The 23259-nt window shown below is 37.7% G+C and overlaps 1 long non-coding RNA gene across 1 annotated transcript in view; it reads left to right on the top strand.

Annotated features, from left to right (window-relative positions):
- The first annotated feature begins 4096 nt into the window (after positions 1 to 4096).
- LOC132538312 (uncharacterized) overlaps positions 4097 to 23259 on the top strand; it is a 33972-nt gene continuing 14809 nt past the window's right edge. The window contains exon 1 of the long non-coding RNA XR_009549706.1: positions 4097 to 4227. This is a non-coding gene — a long non-coding RNA (uncharacterized LOC132538312). The remainder of the gene's footprint in view (positions 4228 to 23259) is intronic.

Genomic DNA, 23259 nt, shown 5'->3' with positions numbered 1-23259 from the left:
TAATTCTGTAAATCAGTATCAAATCAGTAATAAAAATGGGAAAAAGTAGTGATTTTCATAAACTCAGACACAAAAAAAAAGAAAAATAATCTTAATTAAATTTGTCTAAGAGGCAGGAGGTGAAAATAGCTGTATTTGAATTCTGGACAAAAACTGAACTATTTTTTTTTTTAGACAAAGACCACAATTTTGGAACAGAATGATGAGGAAACTCTTAATATGATTTTATTTAAATCTCCTAGCACTGTGATATGCATTTTGTAATGCTTTTGCATAGCAGCATGACTCTTTCACTCCCATTATTTCTGTTTCTTGAATTATAAAAATAAGTATGCCTATTTCCAATATCTGATTTAAGAAAAATGTAGCAAATTAGTATAGGAAATACTTCAGAACTTGAGCTGCTAAAGGAAAAGAGAAATTGAGAGAGTGCAAAATAACTTAATATAGAGATGTCTACTCCCAAACAGCTTTGTGAGTCTGTGGCTAGTGGCTTCCTGTAAAGGAAACATTTTGTCAACTTGACTCTTGTCTCAGTTACTTGCGATTGGCATTCCCCACTACCCGTCACTCTTTGTACTACTGTGTAATGTTGTTGTAATAGAAGTAACCATCTCCATAGAGACTCTGGGCCCTTGCATACAAGGAATGGCTAAGGGATAGTCTATCTTTTGCAGTAGCACTTACTTTTCAGATGGCATCTTTTACTCACAGGCTGTGCATGTTTTCAGATTCAATGTCAAAATTATAACTTTTCTCTGATAATGCTAGAAAATCATTTATAAGCATGACTAAATGAGCCTGGTGGGTTTTCATGCAAATACATTAAGACTTTAAAAGTTTCAGATCTTATCTCCAACTTTCCCTAGATGCCCCTGAATTCAGCCTCAGTGAAGTTCAGTTGCTATATCTGAGAGGCAATACAAGTTGTATGATGAGGAAAGCAAAAGATAATCTACCCCTGACTCCCCAAAGTCTTTCTCCACACAGTTTCAAAGGATGGGAAAAAATGTGACTTATTCTGAGATCTACTGAAGTATTATGATGAGCTGGTCTTTGGGGGACGAAACTTTTCAATTTATAAGGAAAGGGAAACTCATTCAACAAATCCTATTGAGATAATTAGCTTGTCTTTTAGGCAAGAAAAGTAAAATCCTCCCCACCTACCATTAAATTTCTAATGGATGATGGCAGAGGAGGATCTAATGGGGGTTGAATTGTTATGTGGAAAACTGAGAAATGTTATGCATGTACAAACTATTGTGTTTTACTGTAGACTGTAAGCCACATATCCTCCAATAAAGAAATTTAATTTTTTTTTCTAATGGATGTTTACATAAAAGCAGGTAAATGACTCACTGACTAGAAATCAAACTATATATACACCAAGAAAAATTTAACTTAATTTTTATGTACTCACTAGTGACAAAGACACTCTAGGTTTCAGAATTACACAAGAAATGCCAAGGGAAATGACGAAATATCTGACCATGGAAGAAAAAGTTTATAATGTGAAATTCAAATATCTAAATGGATGGGGCAGCCTACAAAAATATGTGATAATCATCTAAGATCTTTCAAGCATAACAATCTCATAAAAGTCAATTTCAGAACATGAAAATTCCAGGATAAAAATGGGCAAAGGATGGATACAAGAGAACTCATAATAGAGCAAATATAAGTGAATAAAAAGTAAAAGGAAATGATTATCTCAATACTTAACCAAGGCAAAAGTGAAACAGCATTTTTTTTCTTAAGGAATTTTTCTTACTATCAAGTTAGCAAAAGTAATTTATTTTCCTAATAGTGCCTGATAAGAATACAATGTAACAGGAAATGTCTGCTAAGAGGAATGTAAAATTTCTGGAAAGCATTCTCTCTAAAGAAACTTCAAATATGTTTATATCCCTTGACCTAGTAAGCTATTTTCAAGAATTTATAAGCAGAAAGTAGTTTAAGAATTACGGAATGTAGGCAAATAATTGTGAATAAAACCACTAATTTCAGCATTGCTTATACTACCCAAAAACATCAGGGCCAGGAAGTAGCACAGTAATTAACACAGCAGATTTTCATGCCTGAAGCACTGGATGTCCCAGGTTCAATTCCCAGAGCAATCAAGCCAGAGTTAGGCAGCTCTCTGTTAAGAAAGAAAAAAAAAAAAGAACTCTGGGGTGGGTGGGGGTGAGAATACAGGTTCAAAAAGGATGACAGAGGACCTAGTGGGGGTTGTATTGTTATATGGAAAACTGGAACATGTTATGCATGTACAAATTATTGCATTTACTGTCAAATGTAAAACATTAATTCCCCAATAAAGAAATTAAAAAAAAAAAATCAAGAGCATTCTAAATTCCTAAATGTCTACTATTTGCTTATCCTTGCTTAATGAGAGTTGTTTTCTTCAGAGAGGAGAGAATTTGGGCAATTCCACCACTCCCTGTCCCTTTAATCTGGGAGATGAAGTCTTCCTGAATGACAGAGTTGTTATAGTGGTGCTGAGAAAACTGTCAATTAGGTGCTACATTTTGAACTCAGCAGCAATTAACATGAAACTGTCCCACTGGGTAAACACTTCTCACCTCTAAATGTACCACAATGGCTTGACTAAGATCATCCAGTCAAACTGGGCTGAAGACCAAAAACATTTATCCCCAGTTTGGGACTATGTCAGAATTCAGGGTGTGTGTGTGTGTGTGTGTGTGTGTGTGTGTGTGTGTGTGTGTGTGTGTGTCCTCAGAGTCTCAGGTATGAGAGTTTGTTTGCATAACCATTATGCTAATTATCCCACTCAAGACTCTGGGGCTCACTTTTTCAAAGAAACTAGGTTAGTGTGAGAAAGAATTATTTTATTAGAAATGAAAAGTTTAATCTGTGCAGAATTTCACAGGAGGAAAAAAAAGATAAAATTTCTTACATTAAGATACACAGTATGCAAACAATACTAAATCTATATGGAGAGTTTGTCAAAACAACAATTTAGCTCAAGAAAAAAAATTAAATGCCAAATTTTGTAAATAATACATTGTGAGCTCTCTACTACAAAAACACAGTCAACAAAAAAGCAAAAAAAAATGTTGTCTTCTAAATTGCTATGTTGTTATTTTACACTTATAAAAGCTGTTATAATGATTTCAAACTCTTAAAATCTTAAAATAATAGCCTAGTTTAGTGTCTCATACATAATGCTAATGTATATGCATTATTCATCAGTGAATGAAGTAAATCAACATTACAGCAATAGTGTACACTGGTTATTTGAATTGTTGAGATATTTCAACCTACACAGTGTACAAAAGTCCATTTGGGATGGACTTACACTATACCTGTAGTAGTTACAGGTTTTTCTCTGGCAGTTAAAACTATGTTGATGGTTCCTGCCTTCCTTTGCTCTCAACAAATACAGCAGAACAAAAAAGATATTTATTACTTTAAAATCTTCATGATTTTCACCACTGGTTTTTTAGTGGGGGTGTGTGTCTCTATTTACTTTCTCTTTTAGATTATGAGTCATAGGGAAATTTAGCCAATTTTATTAAGAATATACTATCAAATAAGGACGTTTTTTAAAGCAAACCTTTACTTCCATTATCCAGTTAACAAAGCAAATGACAACATATCAAGAAAGTTGGCCAGTGTTGTAGGATTACAACTGACAGCTTTCAGTAAGGTGTGTGGATGACTGTCCATATGTTTGGAAACAGGAAGTAGTACTTGCTGCACTTATCAAAAGGAACAAAACTTGAGAAAGTTGTTATGTAGGAAATCAAGATCAGAGAATGAGCACAAGCATGGGCTTTGAGAACAAAACAGTTTGCGGTGACAAGTAGTGACGTGAAGTTGTGTTTATGCAAACACAAGTCCTCACATCACAAATCTGGTGACCAGAGAGTGTTTTCTATTCCCAAAACAACTTTGTTGTCAAAAGGGCACAGCGTTATTAATTGATGAGGCATGCCTGTCGCTAATAACGTTATCAAACAGAGTTCTCTTGATATTATCTGCAGCTATCATTTGATTAGGTTTTACCTACAGGAAAAGCCTGACCACAATCTGCCATGGGCCAGGCCAGCATGACGTCCAGAAGAGTCCTTGTGGCTCCCCAAAGCAGGAGTGAGGCAGGTGAAAAATATACTTGATCCCAACTAGTCTCCATGGCAGCAGGGCTGCTTGTCTGGCCGGATAACAACATCCCTCATCAGGAAGAGTCTTATCCTGTGACCTAAGGTAAAACGTCAGCAACAATGCCACAGCAACAGCTCTTTGTTATTGTGGTAGACAGAGAGACAATTTGAGGGGAAGGCTGCTACAGCAGAGTGTATAAAGGACAATAGATTCCAGCCTTGGAAGAAGAAGCATAATTGATATACTTGTCTGTTTTCTGAAAAAGAAGGAAGATAAGCATTATCTGAGTTAGAGGTTCTATTCTGTTCTATTCTTTTTCCTGAACATACAAACCCTTGTAAATAGAGCTTTGAATCTCTGTTTGCCATGTAGAGTTGTCAGCTCTAAGTGGAAGAAATTAGGGGAGGATAAAGACTGAAGAGAGACCTCACAGCACTGAGGATCTGTGCCTAAGGCAAAGTAGGTCCCTGCCCAGCTGGGTTCCAGCCACCCTTTGTTTTGGCTTCAGCCAGAGGCTGGTTTGGGTTCTGTTTATGGTTTATCTCCTCCATAGTTCTGGAGGGCAGGGTTACAATCTCTTCTTCATCTTCATTATCCATAGTGCTCGGCATAAAACAGAAGCTTAATCAGTATTTACTAGTTGGTGATAAGGATGTAACCATGTGGAAAGCAAGAGGAGTAGGCGTATAAATAAATAATTCTGTTTCTGTGCCTTAGACAGCTGTAGCATATTCTGGGAAGTTATAGTCATTTCTACAGGAAACTCTCTAACCAGGTTAGTCAAGACTGGACTTTCTTCTGGTGTCCTAGTCAAGAAAATACAGGAGAGCTAATAATTTTTAGCTAGGATTGTAGGAGCAGATGGCCCAAATTAAAAACTTGACTCTCTAAGACAGGCTGGGAGTATGGATCAACCTGCCAATGCCCATGTTCAGCAGGGAAGCAATTACAGAAGACAGACCTTTCACCTTCTGCACCCCATAATGACCCTGGGTCCATATTCCCAGAGGGTTAAAGAATAAGAAATTTATCAGGGGAGGGGATGGGAAATGGAGTTCTAGTGGTGGGAATTGTGTGGAGTTGTACCCCTCTTATTTTATGTTTTTGTCAGTGTTCCCTTTTTTAAATAGAAATTTTAAAAAAGAATAATAAAAATAAAAATATAGGGGCCAGGTGGTGGCACACCTGGTTGAGCGCACATGTTACAGTGCACAAGGACCCAGATTCAAGCCCCTGATCCCCACCTTCAGGGAGAAAGCTTTACAAGTGGTAAAGCAGTGCTGCAGATATCTCTCTGTCTCTCTCCTTCTCTATCACCCACTTCCCTCTCAATTTCTGACTGTCTATCCAGCAAATAAATAAAAATAAAAATAAAATCAATAAAAATACAGAATAAATTAAAAAAAAAAAAACTTGACTATTCTCCAAACTGTATGAACTTGGGCAGGTTGGCTTCATCACTGTGAAGATGAAAAAAAGTTCTCTAGAAAGATTCCCAGTACCCTAGAGTAGCTCTTTAAAAATTTACTTGCTAAATTTAATTTAGTATAGGGTGGGGATGTTCAACTTCATGGGTGGCGAGGGGGACATAGTCTTTTGGTGGTGGGAATGGTGTTTATGTACAGTCCTATTAATTTGTAGTAAAAAAAAATTTAGTTGCTATGTTTTCTAGCACTGCTGTTCAATTTATGAATAGAGTAATCTAGGTGATGAGAGTTTTTGCTTCAAATTTGAGTTTGGCATTTACCCTGTAGTCTTATCCCCTGGGGGTCCCAGCCTGGATGGAAAAGAACTAGTGTTGAGGAATAGGAGATTCCTGGAGGGTACCACCCAGAAAATGGAAGTGGTGACAGGTGTGGCTTGGAAAAGTGGAAGTGGGGCTTGGGTGTTAATAGCTAGACCTGTGGGCATGGGTCGCTCACTGTCTGCCTCTGTCACCTCATCAACATGTGAGTAAGGAGCTCTTGGTGCCTCTCTCTCTCTGTATTACTCTCTTTCTTTCACTTTCTTGGCCTAACATGAATGTTCTTAATTTTCCCGAATAAAGATTAAAATTCCAGAAAGTCATTCTCTCTTCTCAATTCTAATTGAATACTGTGTGATGAACTCTTAAAATGTTGGGGAAATAAGCAACTGCTCCTCTCCCTTTAGATACTCTAGGGTATTTAAGCTTCTCCCATCATTTAGACCACTGCAGATTCCTAGAAGTGCTTCTGATTTCCTCACTTACCTCCTACAGATGTAGAGTGAAGTCACTTAAAAAGGTAAGAGGAATAATCCATATCAATCCCCTGTAACCACACTAATAATTTACTGTTGAACTCTTATCAACTTTGCAAATGTGATTGCTACTTACTATCAAAACTTTTTGCCAGGTACATGAACAGAAGCTATAAGCAATCTACAGCCAAAAGATTGTAGGGACCTGAGTTGGCAACACATGAGTACTGGTTAATATCCAGAGACAGACACACTCCCCTCCCACACACATACACACAATGAACCCATAGCCCTTCAGAAGAGATTAAAAATTAAGTAAATCTATAGGAATTTTGATAAATTTTGCTCTTGAAGCCTATGACATAAAGTAGTCAACCAGAAGTACAACCAGTGTCAAACTGTAGCCTGGACAAAGGACTTTAAAGCTCTTTTGTTGAGACTACCTTAAACAGGTAGTCCTTTTGCAATTGTAGAAGAGAGAGAGAGAAAGTGAGAAAAAGAGAAAAGTCATTATGGTTATTTCCAGATAAATGTAGTGAAAAGTTGAAGATTTGAATTAAGCATCTTTAAATCAGGGCCAGGTGCTGTATCACCCAATAGAGCACTGTGATGCACGAAGATCCAAATTCAAGGCCCTATTTCCCACCTGCAAGGAGAAAGCTTCATAAGCAATGGAACAAGTGCCTCTCTTTCTCTTCACCTTTCTCTCTCCCTCTGTATTTCTCTGTCTCTCATCCTCTATCAAAAAGAAAGTGAAAGGGGTGGAAATTATTTTCAGGAATGATGGAGTTGTATAGGTTGCAAAAAAATTATTATGTTTTTACACCAGATGCCATTCTTCTGTGATTTGTTCTTTTGGCTTACTTGTAGCACAGTAAAGAGCCATCAGCTACCCTACCTTTCATATCCTTTCTGAATATACCATGATGTACATGTAGATTCATAAATATATTTAAATAAATATATATTTTTTACTTTAAATATACTTAAAATAAAATATATTTTACTTTAAATATACTTTAAATATTTTACTTTAAATATATTTAAATAAGTAAACATACTTAAAGTAAAACGCTAAAATAATACTTTGAGCTTTTAAATTCTTTTTAAAACTGTTTATTCGATTTTATAAAATATTTATTTATTTATTTGAGAATGAATCAGAGTCACTCTGGTACATGCAATGCCAGTAATTAAAACTAGCTTAGAGTTCAATACTTTTGTCCATCGTGCTACCTCCTGGGCTACGTTTATTTCTTTTATAATGGAGATGAAGGTAGAGAAATTGAAAGAACAGAGCATACCTCCACTATATGTGGTGCCCAGACCAACTTGGATCAAGGAATGCACTATACCCACTGAGCCACCTCCTTGGTCTCCCTAAAAATAATTTGGAAGTTACACCATCACAAACTTAAAAGGATTAAGGAGATGCTGTGTAACTCACCCTTTATCTAGAGCAACACTTTACACAGACAAAACCCAAAACCCTTGGTGCTTTTCAAAGTGCAATTCTATAGCTATTATCAAGAATCCTTTACATTAGTTGGGAAGTTCTCTCTCACACTAGTTTATCTTAGAGCAGTTTTAGGTTAACAGAATTAATTACCATCTACACTATACCCAGTTTTCTCTGTTGGTAACATACTATATGATACAAAACATTTATTCCAATGAGCCAATACTGATATGTTATCTTCTTGGTTTTCCGCTAATGTCTTTTTTATCTGTCCCAAGATATAACAGTACATTCAGTAGTCATGCTGTTTAGGTTCTTCTTATTAGCACCACACTCTAACCAACTGAGCTACCTGGTCAGCCCAGACCTTCTTGACTATGATATTTTCTCAGACTTTATTTTGTCTCTTCATGACCTTGACAGCTGTGACTTTACTAGTAAAACATGTTGTAGCATATATTTCAATTGATATTTGTCTGATGTTTCTCTCACAATAGGATTATTACATTTTTTATTATCATAGACAGGACGTGCCATTGTCAGACAGGTGTGCAGTGGAGTTACCTTAGCACTGTTTGGAAATTACTTTTAATGCTTGAAGTGTATCTTTCTGATTAAAGCAATGATTCTCAGAGTGTCAACTCCAAATAGCAATGTCAAAATCACTTGGAACTTGTTAAATTGTAAATTCTTGGCCCTGTCACAGACTTACTGAACCAAAAACTTGAGGGGCAGAGTCCAGGAACTGATCTTTAAGCAAGTCTTCCAGGTTATTCTGACATATCTGAAAAGCTTAAGCACCAGTACGTCAAAGGTTACCTCACATATGTGTGTCCTGTATGCAAAAGAACACTGTTCAGTCATTTACTCAATGGCTCAGCTATGCTGCATTTTCTGAATGCCTGTCACCAGACACCATTCTCAGGGAGTCAAGTTTGATTGGTTTCAGAGGGGGCTTAGTAAAAACTTCCAGATAATTTCAGGCCTACACAAGGCTGAGGGTATATGCATCTAGCCTGCAACTAAGAATGTTTCTTCACTGTATTCTCACATCTTTTATGTTTCTTGTAAGTTCCTTCCACTACCCCTTGAGTTTGAAAGAATGAATCAACCAGTAACCTAGCTTCTTAGAAAACATCAAACGGGAGTCAGGCAGTAGTGCAGTGGGCTAAGTGCACATGGTGCCAAGCTCAAGGTTCAGTGTAGGTATACCGGTTCGAACCCCCCAGCTCCCCCAACTGCAGGGGAGTCGCTTCACAGGCAGTGAAGCAGGTCTGCAGGTGTCTATCTTTCTCTTCCCCTCTCTGTCTTCCCCTCCTCTCTCTACTTCTCTCTGTCCTATCCAACAACGATGACATCAGTAACAACAACAATAATAACTACAGTAATAGAAACAATACAATAATAATAACAACAACAACAATAATAAAACAATAAAAGCAACAAAAGGAAATAAGTAAATAAATGAATATTTATTTAAAAAAGAAAAGAAAACATCAAACAGGATTTAATACTCAAAAAATGCCTGAATTGCTAGCAGACATAAAGGTCAATGAGGTTAAGTGGTTTTAAAATGTTTTTGAGCAGATCTTTTGAACGGAAATCTTATGGGGGAAACCCAATAGAGAGAGAAAGCAAAGTAGCTCTGAGTGAAGGCTGGGGTGCTCAAGGTTGCAGTGGTCCTCTTGTCACTATTTGGCTATCAGTAAGTTACTCCAGAGTGCTCAGTCAACAGCTATCTGTCTACATTCTTGAACACCTCCAGAAATCAAAACTTCCTAGCTATAGGTTTACCTTGATTTTCAGTTCAGCAAAAAACTTAAACAATATTCTTTCCTTTGAGTGCAATACAGCCTCCCTATCACTTTGTACCAGAAGTATTGGTTCTTTTCTTTAATATTTGAGAGAGAGAAAGAGAGAGAGAGAGAGAGAACACCAGAGCATTGCTCAACTTTGATTTATGGTGATGCTGGGGATTGAACCTCAGACCTCAGAACTTCAGGCAGGAAAGACTTTTGCATAACTACTATATTATCTCTCCAGCCCTAGTATTGTTTTTTTTTCCTTAGTGCTAAAGAGCATAATGAGACTCTTTCCAATACAAAAACTCACTTTCTATTTTTTTAATTAAGTTATTCAACTAGAGAGAGAATGAAAGCAATACTACAGCATGCTTAATGCCAGGTATTGAACCCACAATCTCGCCCATGCAAATCCCTCTCTCTATAGCTGTGCTACCTTGCTGGCCACAAAGTCTCTGTTCATTGTCAGCTTCACTACCCTCAAAGAATAGACTCAGCTCATCTATGTATTTGTATCATACAAGAGGCTCCTCAATCTCCAAACTGCATTCCAGATCAATAATTTGGTATATTTAGGGGTGGAACCTACCCAATCCTCCATACCCAGGAAAGCAAAGCCACTTATTCTACCTGCTCCTTAACTTATGTCACCTTGAACCCTCTCACCATTCTTCCCATTCTTTTTTTCAGAATGCTCTATTGTTTAGATCTAAGACTTTAAATGAGGGTCTGAGCACACCTGGTAACATGCACATGTTACAGTTGGGTTCAAGCTCCCAGATAGTCTACAGAGTAAATGCTGTATGAGTGCTGAAGCAGTACTGCAGGTGTGTCTCTCTCTCCGTCTCAACCTCCTCTTTCCCTATGATTTCTCTCGATATGTCTCTATTAAGTAAATAAATTAAATTTTTTTAAAAAAAACTCTTTAAATGAGAGGTTGATACAATGCCAAATTCTTCTTTGTTCAAAGTAATTAAAATAAAACATTTCTACTGCCTCAAACCAACAATCTAAGTCCTACTCTACTAGTTGTTCTCCTACACTTCTCTAAGATGACTGTGTCTGATAAAATAAGATGCCTTTACCTTCCTAGCTAATATATTTTCCCAGGACTTATTAGCTGAGAGGTGATTTTTTTTTTTCATTTATTCCCCAGACAACTACGCCCAAATGACCCAGTTGTTTGTTAACTGAGGATTCCTATCTACTCCTCTGCCCCTACACCTATTAGTCAGCAAATAATTGTGCAAATCACAAGTAATCAGGTTCACCTGCTTCCAAAGGGCCCCTCCTGAGTCCTCTTAACCAGTATTTCCAGAATATACTTAAGATCAAATAGGCCAGGAGTCATGTTGTTCTGATAGAGGCGGGGAGAAACACAACCAACCATAGTTTTGAAGTATCTCAAATACTCAAGAACCAGTGCCAAAATATTTTAGCTTTACTGAGCTGAAAAACACATCTCATTCTCTCCTAGCTCCATTCACTGATTTTCCCTTTCTTTATTAGGTAGCTAATCTAAGAGAGCATATGAATTTCAAGTCTAGGTTAACTCAGCTAACTGCTCTGGGCTGAGGGAAATACAGTTATTGTGGTAGAAGTTTCATTTTAAACTGTCTTGGTTCATTCTCAATTGGACCCTCAATTATCTCTTGTAACTATTTTGTTTTTCATTATTAAACTTCCTGCTTTATGCCTCAAGATACTATTTTAGTATGTTTCCATATTGTTTCGGTTTTCTCCTCTAAAGTGAGCTTAAAATAGCATCTACCTAGCAGATAGGTATCAAATGAAACAATGACCATAAGGCTCTGAGTACATGCTACTTAAGTACCTATCAAATATTATATTACTAATGTATATGTTATATAGTACATGCTTTTATTACTATGTAACATAAATAATAATAATAACACAATATTATTTTCTACTCATCTCAGAGTCAATAAATGTTCTAGTGCCAAATAAGACATAGCCTTTATTCATCACACAAAGGAAGAGGTGAAGAATTCCTTAGAGTTGAAGTATTTATATAGTGTGTCATAAAGAAGACCCTCGCTCCTACCCTCTGTTTGTTCCTGGTTATGTGGTTTTTACTTCTTTAGTAAGACCATGGCAAATCAGTGCAAGTCTTTGGGTGTTTTCACTTCAAAATATCTAACAATCATACTCTTGGCTTTCTGTCTTGTCACAGAAAACTATTATCTGTTCCATTGTTCAACCCTAGATCTTCCTCTGCTCTGTGTACATACCTCCTCTGAAAACAATTGCCCTCAACCTCTACTATAAGCTCTGAGCACTGTATTTATGTTAGTGCCTGCTCTTAAAGAGATTTTAAAAAAAGAAGAAGAAGAAGAAGAAGAAGAAGAAGAAGAAGAAGAAGAAGAAGAAGAAGAAGAAGAAGAAGAAGAAGAAGAAGAAGGAAAGAGGAAGGAAGGAAGCTCACAAGTTCACAAGCCATTCATTAAAAAAAAAAAAAGTAGTATGACTTCCAATAGAATAAAATCATTGTGTGCTAGCTGAAAAAAATACTATTTCCAACAGAAATGAATTTAAGTCCCCCCAAACCTGATTATCATATCAACCACCCGTGATTAGTTGCCACAAGATTATTTCATAAAATGGTACCCTTTTAAGAAACATAATTCAATTTATAAATGAGAAAACTGAGGAAGGTGAGGCTATATATAGTTAGAATTCCCAATGATCTTGGATCCATAGTCCCAGAGGGTTAAAGAATAGGAAAGTTATCAGGGGAGGGGATGGGATATGGAGGTCTGGTGGTAGGAATTGTGCGAAGTTGTACCCTTCTTATCCTATGCTTTTGTCAATGTTTCCTTTCTATAAATAAAATTTTAAAAAAGAAAGAAAGAAAAGGCAGGAAAAAAAAAAAGAATTCTCAATAGGGCAACTAGTAAGTGCTGGAACCAGGACTTCTTTGGGTCCTGGAAGCCCTCTCCCCAGCTTTTCCTCCTAGTATATTATCATTGGTTAGTTTACAATGTGCCAACATTCTGCTAGGAAATTTGAATTTTGTTTCCTCTTCTCTTTCCAAGTCTGGAATGCAAGTGGTGTCGAGATGAGGGTGACTTTGTGAGGTGGAGCTGTGAAGGGAGCAAGTCTGTTAAATAATTTGCCCTATATCTTGTGACTAACTAGCTATCTGCAGCTAACTGCATTTAGATTGGTGTTGTAAATTGGCAGGGAGCAGTGGATTTGTTGTGCAGGCCCTGAGCCCCAGAAATAATCCTAGTGGCAATTAATTGTGGTCCAGGAGTTGGCATAGTGACTAAAGCACTGGACTCTCAACAAATTAATTGTTGGCATATAAATTCTGATTGACAAAAGTTGAATTCTATGTATCACACTTATATTCTTCACTTTTCCTTATGAAAACAAAATATAGTTAAGTATTTTTGGCTCTTAATCCATTAGGGTCTCTACCTCCTCATTCTGAACTATGGCTATAAGATAAATGCAGTTGATCAGGCCTGCCTACCTAAGATCAGATGTATTTTATTATGTAGATTGAATAAACATGTTATGGAAATGTGTAGTATCAGATGTGTCTTGGTAGGTAATCAAGATGCCATTGTGTTATTACTGCTTATAGCCAGGTGTGTTCTTCCCATGTATAAAAGGGGTGGTAAAGGGCCACTGAAAGGAGCTGTGTCCCCACCAGAATAAAGGTATATCCCTACTCTGTACCTCTTAGTTTCTTTTTTTTTAATGCACATAATTTATTTTATTTTATTTTATTTATTTTGTAATTCTTACTATTTTATTTATTATATTGATTTATTATCTTTATTTGTTATCTTTATTGACAGCCAGAAATCGAGAGGAAGGTAGAGATAGAAAGGGAGAGAGACAGAGAGACACCCACAGCACTGATTCACCACTTGCCAAGATTTCCTCATGCACATGGGGACTGGGGGCTTGAACCCAGATCTTACTGAGCACGTTGTAACATGTGTACTCAACCAGGTGCACTACCACCTGGCCTTGTGCCTCTTAGCTTCTTTTAGCTCCTGCCATCTCCCAGTCCCACACATACACTCCCCCACCCCTACCCTGTACCCCTGCTCTGCTCTGAATAGATGAATTTCTGTGACAAACAGTGGCCTAGTCTTGACAGATGTTGTCTAAGTATGGTTAAAGCACACATTTGTAGCTTTGCCACTCCCTCTTTTTCAACACTCAGTTTTTATTATTATTTTTTGCACTATTTACTGTGATTTATGAAAAGAAAATAACTAAATTTGAATAGCACTTATGAAAATACTAATTTGGCTTTTATTGCTCTCTATAATAACATGAGGTCTCCTTCTGGAAATTCCCTAGTTACTAAGATGCTTTTTAATTACCTTCCAGGATTATGTAGATAGCCTCTATGAAATCATTTATTTTCCAAATAAATTCATTGCACATGTGGGCCACTTAAAAAACAAACAAAAAACCTCAATTTTAAAATCTCTTAAGGAAAAGAAATATGAAATATTTCTAAGAAATATGCTATGAACCAATTTAGAGAATATGTTCCACAAAAATAGTTTAAAAGAACAATACTTACTATAAAATAGAATAGTATATGACAGATATGGGTTAGCAAGTCAGTTTGGAAAATTAAGTTTAGATATATTTCATTAAATTGAATCTTGAGTCTAAAGTAGGACTGAATAATTTTCTACTAGGGACACTACTTTTGTGTTCAAGCTGACCTGACTGGTATCTATGACTCAGAAGATTGACACTTGTGGTTTAAATACTCCGGAATTCTAATCTCTTTTGTCATGGACCATCCCTGGGGATTCCAAACTGTTAACAGCCTTAAAGGAACTCCCCTTCCTCAAAAACCACAGTTCCCAACATGAAATGAGCAACTGCTAACAGTGAAAATGAGACATTTTAGAAGTATTAACTGATAGTAAAATGCACTTTGAAACACATTATTTTCCATATCAGGAAAGATGCTTGGGAGAAAGAGAAGAACATTATAAGAAGTAAAGTATGTTAGCTTTGTAAAAAGCATGTTAATCAGTGGGAAAGCAATTATAGAGGCCAGACCTTCCACCTTCTGCACCCCATAATGACCCTGGGTCCATACTCCCAGGGGGTTAAAGAATAGAAAAGCTATCAAGGGAGGGCATGGGATACAGAGTTCTGGTGCTGGGAATTGTGTGGAATTGTATCCCTCTTATCCTATGGTCTTGTCAGTGTTTCCATTTTATAAATAAATTATTTTTTTAAAAAGCATACTAATCGAAGGCATTTATTATTGTTGCTTTTTTTTTTTTTTTTAACCTGAGCACTGCTCAGCTCTGGTTTATGGTGGTACAGGGGACTGAACCTGGGACTTTGGAGCCTCAGGCATGGGAGTCTGTTTGCATAACCATTATGCTATCTATCCCTGCCCTTATTGTTGCTTTTCACCAATAAAATTTATTGAAGGGGAAGAAGGCATAAATAGTTTATATAAGGGTATAATCAAACACTGGGAAAGCAATCATTCCAAGGTATTCCTTAACCAAATTCAAGTCTGATAAGCACTTATGCATATCTGTTATGTACCACTTTAAGTTAAAAAGTATGAGGGACTTAGTAATGCAAAGTCTATGATAACATGAGATCCCCTTCTTTTTTTTTTTCTTCTTTTTTGGATAGGACAGAGAAAAATTCTGAGAGGAGGGGAATACAGAGAGGGGGAGAGAAAGATAGACACCTGCAGATCTGCTTCACTGCTTGTGAAGTGACCCCCCTGCAGTTGGGAGGCCTGAGGCTTTAACCCAGATCCTTATGCCAGTTCATGAACTTTGGGCCATGTGCACTTAATCTATTGCACTACCACCCAGCCCCACAGACCCCCTTCAATAAAACTCCCAGTGACTAAAATGCATGCCAGCCATACACTGCCTAGGAACTAATTACCCAATGGTGATCATACTCAATTCAAAAACCTTTTAGTACTTATTATCAGAGTTACTATCTTAAGAATTTTTCTGAGGGTCAGGGAAGCAGGTGATGGCATATCAAGTTAAGCATGCACATTACAGTGCACAAGGACCCAGGTTCAAGCTCCTGGTCTCTACCTGTGGGGGAAAAGCTTCACAAGTGGTGAAGTAGGGCTGCAGGTGTTTCTCGGTCTCTTTCTTTCTCTATCTTCCTCCCCTTTCAATTTCTCTCCATCTCTAGCCAACAATAAGTAAAGAAAAGTATTAAAAGAAAAAAAGAACTTTGCTCTATCCTCCAAGTAAACTATAGGGCTCAAGGACACAAAGTTTTCACACAACCCAAGTTAAATATACTTTCTTAATATAGGCTTTCATTTGTGGTTTATATGTAATATTTTTTATCCCTTTCAGTAAAAATATGACTAGTACTCAAAGTACCATGTGTGCAACCTCAAAAAAAGAAACATTGATTTTCAGTGCAGAAATTTTAACTTAGGGTAAGAGGCTATTTGGAATCAAAAAAAAGTCTGTACAAAAGGCAATAAAGTACTGATCAGATAGCCATCAGAATGTCAAATTCGGGGGTCAGGCGGTGGCACAGTGGGTTAAGCGCATGTGGCACAAAGTGCAAGGACCAGCTTAAGGATCCCGTTTGAGCCCCCAGCTCCCCATCTGCAGGGGAGTCGCTTCACAGGTGGTGAAGCAGGTCTGCATGTGTCTATCTTTCTCTCCCCCTCTCTGTCTTCCCCTCCTCTCTCCATTTCTCTCTGTCCTATCCAACAATGAACAACATCAACAATGGCAATAATAATAACCACAATGAGGCTACAACAACAAGGGCAACAAAAGGGGGAAAAGATGGCCTCCAGGAGTGGTGGATTCATGGTGCAGGCACCGAGCCCAGCAATAACCCTGGAGGAAAAAAAAAAAAAAAGAATGTCAAATTCATCATTAATTCAAATCAAAGGTTTCCTGTCAATACATGTTGCCATGTTGTCAACACAATAAATGCATGAAATAAAGATTGTATAGAAGTGTGTGCAAATATTTTTCTAGAAGGGGTCTATGAAGCATAAAGTAGTGCAATCTTTAGATTCAAATTTTCCAAATGGAAGGGGAACTAGGGACTTTTACTAAGGAATTAAATGACTCAACTATCTGACCTCATTCGATGAGTGTTTAAAAGTCCATTAACACACACACATACACACACACACACACACACACACACACACACACACACACCCTACCTAATTAAGTAATTAGATAATATTCTCAACCACAAAAGTTTGTAAACTATAATGATACCAAGTAATAGCATTTAGAATGTGATACTGAATTTTCTATTTCTTTTTTGTCCACTATACCACTGTACTGAGTCATTTTATCATTGTAGACATTCACATTTAGTGCCAAGAATAAGGAATCAAACTATCAACATCTCTCTCTCTCTCTCTCTTTTTTTGCTTCCAGGGTTATTGCTGGGGCTCAGTGCCTGCACTATAAATCCACTGCTTCTGGTGTCTTTTCTCATTTTATTGGATAGTACAGAGAGAAATTGAGGGGGGGAGGTAGAGAGGGAGAGAGACAGACCTGTAAACCTGCTTCACCACTTGTGAAGTGACTCCCCCCTGCAGGTAGGGAGCAGGGGGCTGGAACTGGGATCCTTATGTGGGTCCTTGGCTTCTTACAATGTGCGCTTAACCCAGTGTGCCACCACCCAACCCCCTCAACATATCACTATAGGTACACATTGCATGGGTATATGGTTTGAGGATTTTTGAGGCTTACCTTGTAAATTCCACATCAGCAAGTTAAAATGAACCAATTCAGTGCTCTCTAAATATGTTCATTTTTTCAAGTATGTGTCCCATGGGATTTTTTTTTTTATTTAAATTCTCTTCATTTACTTATTGGATAAAGACAGCCAGGTATTGAGAGGGAATGGGGAGACAAAGGAAAAAGAAACAGAGAGAAACCTACAGCACTGCTTCACAACTTGAAAAGCTTTTTTGTTTGTTTCTTTTTTAAATGTTAATAGTGATCAACAAGATTGTGTGACGAGAGGTGTACAATTACATACAATTTCCACTACCAGAGTTCTGTATCCTATCCCCTCCATTGGAAGCTTTTCTAATTTTTATCCCTCTGGGAGTGTGGACCAAAGATATTTATGAGGTGCAGAAGGTCGTAGGTCTGGCTTCTGTAATTGCTTCTCTGCAGGACATGGGCATTGACAAGTCAATCCATACTCCCAGTCTGTTTCTATCTTTCCCTATTGGAGTAGGGGTCTGAGGAGGTGGTATTCCAGAACACATTGGTAAGGTCATCTGCCCAGGGAAGTCAGGCTGGCATCATGGTAGCATCTGCAACTTGGTGTAGTTTGCTTTTCCTTTGTACTTTTTAGTTCCCTTTTGTGGATTTTTAGATGAGTTATAATATTCCACCAGGGTTCCTCTCTATCCCTTCTTCTATAGTTTTTCTCCTCCTACTGGCCTGGAAATCCTGCTCCCACTTGGAATTCACTGGATTTCAAGCAGTTTCTATGGAGAGTCTTGTAGATGCTACATTCAAGCCGCCATCTTGACTCTGTCCTCCACAACTTGCAAATCTTTCCCCTTGTAGGCTGGTGATAGTCCGGCATTTTACCCTTTGAGATGTCACCTCCAGTCTCTTTCACCAACAAAAAGATGGCTGAAGAGAGGAGAGGACTCCCCTAAGACTCACCAAATGCAACTCTGAGTCTCCATTGCTACTGCCCTCAGAAGCTGGAGCAGCAGGGGGGAGGCCCTGTGCTGACACCAGGGGACAGATAACTAATGAGGAAACTCAGGAGAAGATCTATAACTCAGTGGCCTAGCGGTGGGGCTGTGAGAGTATCTTTGCATAATCACTGGATGATCTTTGCCCCACCCTGCTTTATCTCTTGGTCAGGACTGAGGGATTAAGAGGCCTACTTATAGTTCAAAAGCCCTCAGGCTCCCATAGCCTACAGGGAAGAAAAAGAGCAAAAGAGGCTTTTAAACCACTGACTCCAACTCAGGGATTAAAATACTGTTGAAACAACTGTCAATTTCCACAACTGTGAACCCTTTAATTACCTTACTTAGACACAAGTCAATCCAGGCAAGAGTCATCAGTAATTGGAAAAGTACTGAGAGAGGGACATCATAACATACTATATAAAATGGTTAAACCAAAGAGAAGAAATGTTGGAGAAATGAACCAGGACAAGAGTCCAGCTCAAAGTCCCCCTAAGGTTGAAGTACAAAATAATGAGGTCAAGATCCAAACACTAGTTAAGGAAATAATCATAACATGCTGTATACAGGAAACCCACCTAACTCAACAAGCCAACACAAAGTGAAAGAATGGAAAACTATCATACAAGCCAATGACCCCCCAAAAAGGGCAGGAACAGCTATTTTCATATCTGATATGATAGACTTTAATATAAATAAAATTTTAAAATATAGGGATGGACATTAATTAATGCTCAAAGGATCAGTCAATCAAGAGGACTTAACAATTATTAACATCTATGCACCCAATGAGAAGCCATCTAAATACATCAAACATCTACTGAAAGAGCTACAGCAAGATATTGACAGCAACACAGTCATAGTAGGGGACTTTAACACCTCACTCTCTCAACTTGAAAGATCATCCAGACAAAAAATCAATAAAGAAATGAGGGAACTTAATGAGGAGATAGATAAAATAGAACTATTGGACAATTTCAGAGTCATTCATCCCAAGAAATTGGAATACATATTTTACTGAAGTCCAAATGAGTCATTCTCAAGGATAGACCATATGTTAGGCCACAAAGACAGCATCAGCAAATTCAAGAGCATTGAAATCATCCCAAGCATCTTCTCAGACCACAGTGGAATTAAACTAACACTTAACAATCAACAAAAGATTAGTAATAGTCCCAAAATATGGAAGCTCAACAGTACACTTCTTAACAACTTCTGGTCAAAGAAGAAATAAAGGAAATCAAAATGTTTTGAGAGTTCAATGAAAATAAAGACACAAGCTATCAAAATATTTGGGACACATTTAAGGCAGTACTGAGAGGGAAGTTCATAGCCATACAAGCACACATTAGGAAACAAGAAAAAGCACAAATAAGCAGCCTTGTTGTACATCTTAAAGACCTAGAAGAAGAAGAACAAAGGAACCCTAAAGCAACCATAAGGACAGAAATCACAAAAGTTAGGGCAGAAATAAATTTCTTGTTCACACTTCCTAAAGACTCACTTGTAAATTATTTGCACATTTACACATCATAAGGATTATTTTATACTTTAACTAGGGTTTTCAGAAGTTGCAGGTGATTTTCATGTATTTATAACTGACCTGATATGTTTCTGTGTGACTTCCAATAGTGGGGGACCACATGAAAAAATTTACCTCCTCCTCCTCCTTCTTCTTCTCCTCCTTCTCCTTCTTCTTCTTCCCCCTCCCCCCTTACTACAAGTCAACTTTTTTAGAAAGAAAGAAACAGAGGGAATGATACTGAAGCATCAAAATATCCTCCAGTGTGGTGGGGGCCAGGCTTAATCCTGGGTCATACTTGTGGCAAAGCAAGTAGACTATCCAGGTGAGCTATTTTGCAGCCACCCCATACTATTAATTGTGCTAGAATATAAAGAATAGTGAAAAATAACCCTAATTTTTAAGTTACTCACAATTACTTAAAACTTTTAAGAAAATTATTACATTACAGAGCAAGTTCCCAGTCCCCATCTACAGGGAAGAAGCTTAGCAAGTGGTGAAGCAGTGCTGCAGTTTCTCTCTGTCTCTCTTCATCTCTATCTCCCCCTTCCCTCTCAATTTCTCTCTGTCTCTATCCAATAAATTAATAAACATTAAAAAATAAATTAAGAAAAGATAATTATGTTATAGTATAATTATTAAGATGTATATATAAGATGTTATAAGAACATAGAGAAATAAATTATGGGTGTGGAGAAGAGGTCTTTCAGAGAGGATGAAAATTTACACAGTTATGTACTGTTGAGGCTATTTTGAATTATTTAGTGTATTAAGAAATTTTTGCATCACTGGGGCTTTGCTGCTCCAAGCTGATGTTTTTTTCATAGAGAAGGAAAGAAACAGAGATAACAAGACAACGGGAAAGATATCACAGTATCAGTTTCCTCCAGTGTGAGGTGGACTAGCATCCCCAGGATGATCAGAGAAGAGTTGAAAATGAATTCATTTATTTCATTTTGATAGGAAAAACAGGGTCTATTTGTATGTGCAAGAGTTAAACTTAAAGGGAAAAAATGGAAAGAAAAAAAAAAAAAAGACAGAGGAGCACTAATTGACAGAGCAAACAGGAGAGAAATGGGACCATGTTGGACCCATGAGTGGGGACAGTGGGAAACTTGGACAGGATTTGGGAATATTCTTCCTCTAAGCAAGATTGAGGAGAGAAGATTTATAAAAACAAATTTTTTTTTGAAAGGAAAGAAAGCTGGGAGATTGAAAAATTTCCACATTAGGAGAATGTAATCCTACTAAGGCAGACTATAAAATCACTTGCCAAGATAGATTGTCCTTTGGCCTACTAACCCTCCTCTGAGTTCCAGGGACACTGCTGGTCATGGAACATGCAGAGTGGAGTGATGAACAGTTCCTATTGTCACCAAGTTTATAGCTGTTTTAAGGAAGATATTTTTGAAATTAAATTATTTCATTTTTAAAATTTCTTTATTGGGGTATTAATGGCTTAAAGTTGACAATAAAATACAATAGTTTGTATGTGCATAACACTTCCCAGTTTGTTTTATGGAAAACTGAGAAATTAAATTATTTTAACCAAGTATAGTGAATGCCCTGATGGAAATACATGGGTCCACTGGGTGAGGGCATGAAGGATGACAAGATCAGAACTGCCTGTGGGAGTAAACAGAAAAGGGGGATTCAGAAAAGGGATATAACATGTGAGATGATTCTCAAAAGACAATCATTATCTGGGGAATAACCTAATTGGGGAGAGACACTTTGGACAAAAGAGCACAATGATTTCTTTTTAATTTAATTTAAATATTTTCTTATCTTTATTTATTTATTGGACAAAGCCAGCCAGAGAAGAGGAGGTAATAGAGAGGGATAGAGACAGAGAGATACCTACAACATTGCTTAACCACTTGCAAAGCTATCCCCCTGCAGGTGGGGACCAGGGGCTCGAATCCTACAACATGTGCTCAACCAGGTGAGCCACCACCTGGCTCCGAGAACCATGTCATAAAGGCATACAACAGTATGATGATTCAAGGTTCAAAGGATAAGACTGAATGGATAAAAGTTAAGGTCCAAGTACAGGATAAGGGAGTGGCATAGCAATGAGTCATCAGGATATGTGGATAAGGATTTTTCCCTATATATAGTGGGAGTCATTGGAGGGTTTTAGATGATGCATATCTTCAGATTTCATGTCTGAGGTCATATGGAAAAAGATTAGAAGAATTCCAGATAAAAAGCAAGGAGACCATTTAAGGCAAAGAAAGTGATAGTGTGAATTTGAGAAGTAGTCACTGAGATGAAGGAACTAAGAAAGTAGCCAAATTGCTACAATTCATGGGATTTTGTTGTGGTCTGAATGTGAAAATGAGGAAAGCAGAGTCCAGAGGGATCTTGTATTCCTACCAGTAGTGACTCAAGAATGAAGTTCCATTCCCTGAGACAGGAAGCAATGTGGTGGGATTTTGGACAATACACATAACTAAGTGGTTAGGAGGAATGAAGTATGCAATCAACCAAAAATGGCTGTCGAGTGACATGTGACATGAAGATCATGTCTAAGCATGAATCAGTAGTAGTCACCTGAAAGTGACATGAGTTTGCCAACAAAGATCAAGAGAGCAGCACAGAAAACAGGTTGATCTTGGATCTGAAGTGAGGAATGAGGATGTGAGGACAGCAGAGGCCAAAAAGAAAGAGCAAATACAAATAAGCATTCATTCAAAGGTGGCTGAATTTGAACTCTGCTAGGATAATGAGAAGTTGGAGAAGAACCTAGCAAACTATGAGATCAAAAACTATGAAGGGACAGAAGGTACTCTGAGGTCAAAAGCAGTTCCTGTGAAAGAAGTGACTGTGGTCAGAGAATTCCAGCACTTAGGTTAATATAAATGGAGCCATCTGAGTTGACATGGAATTATAATGTGTGATCATGCCCAGATGCAGCTTATATGCACTAAAGAGGTGCAGAGAATATGAAGATTTGGCTTTAGAGGATAGAGAGTGGTTGTAAAATCACAGTGATTCTTGGCAGGGCAAGGAGGAAGGCACACTTTGCAGAAGAAGGACAAATAATGTGAAAGCTCTTTTTGTGGTTTATAAACTCCAGCACCATCTGCCTGCTCCTAATCTGACTCCAGATTGCTCAGACCAAGCCCTCTGCTCCAGTCCAGCTGGCCTTCTTTCAGTTCCTTGAATGCTGTGGACTCTGTTTCACCTCAAAGCCCTCACCCATGTAATTTCCTCTTAGAATTTCTGCCACCCTCCAGCTTCTACTCTCCCTTCCTCTCCTTCAATCAGATCACATTTTGAATGTCACTTCCCAGAAAGACTTTCCTTAAATCCTCAGGCCCTAAATCTGTGTTCAAACCCTCTGTTAGACTTAACCATTAATTACTAGTTACTACTTATCACTTGCCACAGTTATATCTTAATATTCTTGTGA

The sequence above is a fragment of the Erinaceus europaeus genome, chromosome 4, assembly GCF_950295315.1.
Source record: "Erinaceus europaeus chromosome 4, mEriEur2.1, whole genome shotgun sequence".
In the NCBI taxonomy this organism is placed as follows: Eukaryota; Metazoa; Chordata; class Mammalia; order Eulipotyphla; family Erinaceidae; genus Erinaceus; species Erinaceus europaeus.
Note: the sequence above shows the minus strand (reverse complement) of the source record. Positions and strands in the feature narration are given on the sequence as shown.